This window comes from Octopus sinensis, linkage group LG15 (assembly GCF_006345805.1).
Source record: "Octopus sinensis linkage group LG15, ASM634580v1, whole genome shotgun sequence".
NCBI classification, from domain to species: Eukaryota; Metazoa; Mollusca; class Cephalopoda; order Octopoda; family Octopodidae; genus Octopus; species Octopus sinensis.
In genome coordinates this window covers 6,414,081-6,419,080 of record NC_043011.1, presented here as the reverse complement: position 1 = coordinate 6,419,080, position 5,000 = coordinate 6,414,081, and the positions used below count along the sequence as shown (strand labels likewise).

General features: G+C 35.4%; 1 protein-coding gene across 4 annotated transcripts in view; it reads right to left on the bottom strand.

Moving 5' to 3' along the window:
• LOC115219729 (alpha-1,3-mannosyl-glycoprotein 4-beta-N-acetylglucosaminyltransferase A) overlaps positions 1 to 5,000 on the bottom strand; it is a 187,656-nt gene that overhangs the window by 58,524 nt on the left and 124,132 nt on the right. The window lies entirely within an intron of this gene.

The following is a 5,000-nucleotide window of genomic DNA, read 5'->3' as shown; positions in this document are numbered from 1 at the left end:
AATATTTTATATTTGTCTGCAATTTGATGTAGAGTCTGTATCAGTGGTTCTCAACCTTTTTAAAAGCCAAGCCAAATCCAAAACCTGGATTTTTTTAGGAGACCACACCAAAAAAAAAAAAAAGAAAATTTATTATATTTGTAGAAGGAAGGCCACCAGGGGCCACCAGAAGAATGCTTGAGGATGCACAAGGCCCTGAGAGCTGAAGTTTAGAATTGCTGGTGAAGAGCCTTGTTATGGAATTTTACTTTATCTCAACAAAGGCATTTCAATAGATCTTTATCAGAGCTCAAAGCTCCATCTGGTGTGTTTATCAATAAATTTAGGTAGGTGCAAAGGTCAGAGAGCTTATGAGGTCTAGATTCCCTTAATCAGGTATTAAATGATAAATCACTTAAACCAAGACGAAGTTAAGGAAATCTCTCATCACCAGGTGATTCAAGAATGCAGGACCAAGGTTATTAACACAACCAATTGTTGTTGTATAGCCTTGGGTCAACTGTGATGAAACAGACCTTAGAACAAAGTCATTTTTTAGGTATGATTGCCTGGTATTTTTGTACATCAGGGACCACTACATTCAGTGTGGCCTTATACTTTTAAGATGGTAAGATGAGATTTCTGGGAGATTTGGCTGGTACTTTTAACTTTCTGAGAAACTGCATAAAGGCAATTAACCACTACATAACTTGATTATTATGTCAGTCAACCTGTCAGTTGCTGTACGGGCACTGAAAAGAAGGTCTTGGGGACTTGGTTTCAGGAAAACAAAAATAATAATGAAAAAATATTTTTAAAAAGCACATCAAAAATAAAAGAAAACATAAAATACAACAATATTAATTAAAACAATTAACCAAAAGAAATTAAAACAAAATACACTGAAAAATTTAAACCATGCAAAAAAATATCAATATGAAAATTAAATTGCTAAACATTTATTGGGAGTGAAATCCTAAAGAAGAAGTGGATGATGACAGTTTTCAGATGAGTTGAGGTTAGAAGGCAAGGTGAGGGGGAAATCAACATTGTTTCAAGCTAAATAATGCCAGATTGTATATACAAATGAACACCAGTAACAAAGTTAGCTTAATTCTAAAGAACTTTGGTCAACTAAATAAAAATTCTCAAAAACCTTCTTCAACCTGGATACATGAAGGTAATATTTCCTCATAGCATGGTCAGGGATGCTTTTGCAGAAGATTGGAAACAAATGATGCTGCTTGTATGATGGTGACACTGGTTCACAACCATCACAAGACATGTCTATACAAGGGTTTACACACACAATGGTGTTCATTTAGCTCCCAAGTACCAAATCCACTTACAGGGCTTTGATTGCCCAGGGTGCTGCAAAGCGGGACTGAACCTAAAACTACATGGTTGGGAAGTACGTTTCTCAACCACATAGCCATGCCTGTGTCTGCCACAGTCACACCTATGTGTGTGTGTGTGTGGGTGTGTACCAGTCCCACTGTGGGACCTTAGGTAAGAGTCTTCTACTATAGCCCCAGGCCAACCAGAGCCTAGTGAGTGGCTTTGGTAGATAGAAACTGAAAGCCAGTCACACACACACAAATGTGTGTGTGTAAGAATATATATATATGTGTACAAGGAGGCACAATGGCCCAGTGGTTAGGGCAGCGGACTCACGGTTGTAGGATCGTGGTTTCGATTCCCAGACTTAGTTGTGAGTGTTTATTGAGCGAAAACACCTAAAACTCCACGAGGCTCCGGCAGGGAATGGTGGTGATCTCTGCTGTACTCTTTCACCACAACTTTCTCTCACTCTTATTTCGTGTTTCTGTTGTACTTGTATTTCAAAGGGCCGGCCGGCCTTGTCACTCTCTGTGTCACGCTGAATATCCCCGAGAACTACGTTAAGGGTACACATGTCTGTGGAGTGCTCAGCCACTTACACGTTAATTTCACGAGCAGGCTGTTCCGTTGATCGGATTAACCGGAACCCTCGTCATCGTAACCGACGGAGTGCTTCCATCCATATGTATACAGATATGTATTTGTCTACATGCTTATTTTTGTTTGCGCTTGTCCTGCACCACCACTTCACAACTGGTGTGGTTTGTTTACATCCCCATAATTTAGCAATTGGCACAAGAGACTGATAGAATAAGTACCAGGCTTTTCAAAAAAAAAAAAAAAAAGCACTGCGGACAATTCATTTGACTAAAAATTCTTCAAGCTAGTTCTCCAGTGTGACCACAGTCCAACGACTGAAACAAGTACATGATAAATTATATATATATATATATATATATATATATATATATATATATATATATATACATATATATACATATATATACATATATATACATATTATACATATATATACATATATATATATATATATATACATACATACATACATACATACATACATATATATACGATATAGTGCATATTTATACACATAAGGAATCCACTTAGCGTGAGATTCAACACATTAGAGAGAACAGCTAGGTTCTATAAACCACAAAAATAACAGATAAAATTCGACAGGAATAAATTTGGAAATGAAAAACATTTACCATCAAGTACCCCAGACCAAATTGGTTTCTGATCTTCTTTTAGCAAGTCGGGGGAACTCGCAAGGTCTGGGCTTCTTCGGCGAGGTCCAACCTAGGGTTAAACATAAACAACAGAAGACAAGCACCGCTACTTGTCTCGTGTTTATACGAACTAACTTTTCAAATTTTTCTGCGCAATTGCAGTCCTGTCGTTGGCTACAATAAAAACCGCCAACTTTAACCAAAAATATATATATTGGTAAAAACGGTAAGATAACAAAAGAAAGAAAGAGACCTCGATATTATGTAAATAGAGGAATTTATCAGTAAATGTAATATGTGACAATTATTCGGTAGCCAAGATAAAACTCTGAGTTTCGGATGCCGAGGTGGAAATCCACACCACCATCTCTTCGGTTATCCGGCCATCGGAAAAACGCTATGAAAAAAAAAAAATATATATATATATATATAGGTGTTTTTAATGTCACCAGCACTAGTAAGGGTGACATGCAGCTTGCAAGACTATAAACACTTGGAGGGCAACTTTGTGCTAAAAGATGAGGGCCAGAGCAAAGCAAGTTTCTTGCTGTGCAGGAGATAACATGATTTCATATTCTAAAAGACTAATAATAATTATAATAATAATAATGTTTGTAGAGGAGGCCACATCCCATGGAGAACTAGCCCATAGATTTAGGAAGGCTCTGAAGGACATCAAACTCAACATGAAGATCATTGAGAAACCAGTGAATTCCATCAGATCACATACATGTAGGATGTACCTCTTTGAAAATACCAGATGCACTAATGAGGACAGCTTAGTATGTAAGATTAACCCTGGTATTGACTGTAAAAAAAAAGAAATGTAGTTTATAGCAGACGGTGCTTAGAAAGAGTTTGTAAGGACAGAAACATGGCATACATTAGGGAGACCTCTAGGAGTATACTGGAGAGACTAAATGAGCACTTGAGACAATATGACAAGAAGTAGTCCTCCATACTCTATCAACATGCCAAAGACAAACATAGCAGCATTTTGTCCAAGCACCCAAAGGACCCACCACTTAGACAAATACAAGAGTATGTCCTCATAAATGAAACGTTACCCATACTAAAGAAGAAATACACATAGAAGGTAGAGATGCCCCAATGCTACAACAAACCACCCAAAGTGTATCCCTACGTGGGGACATTTGTAAGTCGGCGGTTAAGTAAGTAAATAGGTTTTAGGTCAGTTATACACAAATATGTATATATATATATATATAATTGCAGTGTGGAAGGTGTTTATAAGCCATTTAAGAAACACACAAAAACCGTTAGATTCACTTCAACATTTAAGTTTAATTTGTCAAAATATTTTCGTCACTTTGAGACCGCAACCTATTCGCTGACAAAACTTTGTGCTGCACATCTATATACACACCCACACAAATATATATATATAATATAATATAATATATAATTATATATAATAATACATTATATATACATACATATATATACATACATACATATATACATATATATATATATATAATACATATATATACATATATATAATACATACAATATATATACATATATATATATATACATACATATATATATACATACATCTATATACATACATAATATACATACATACATATATACATACATACATATATACATACATACATATATATATATATATACATACAATATATATATATATACATACATATATATATATATATATATATATACATACATAATATAATATATATATACATACATATATATATATATATATATATATATACATACATATAATATATATATATATACACACATATATATATATACATACATATATATATATATATATACATACATATATATATATACATATATATATATTGCAAAAAAAACACAGAGTCACTGGTTCTACTGTTGGCCCTCTGATTGATGAAAATGGTACTCTTCAAGACAATGCCAAAACCATGGGAGAAATATTGCAGAAACAATATTGCTCTGTTTTCAGCAATCCTGATATGACTGATCTGGGCTGTATCAGTGATGTTACTCCCCAATACACTTTATCGGACTAACATTTGGCGCTCCTGATGTCTTAGCAGCAATAAGGAAATGAAGCATAATTCAGCAGTAGGTCCCGATAGGTTCCCTGCTTGTGTCTTGAAGATGTGTCAAAACCAACTTGCACCCCTCTAGCCAATCTGTGGCGGAACTCACTGGATGCTGGATATATACCAGAAGACTTCTATCCCAGTCTGTTGTCCCAGTTTTCAAAAAGGAAACAAATCGCTTGCCGTGAATTACCGTCCAATCTCACTCACCTCTCATATCATCAAGGTATTTGAGAGGGTGCTGAGATCGCGTATGACTCACTTCCTGAGAGTCATAATATGCTGAACCCCAACCAGCATGGATTCCGTAATGGGAAGATTGCTGACGCAGCTACTG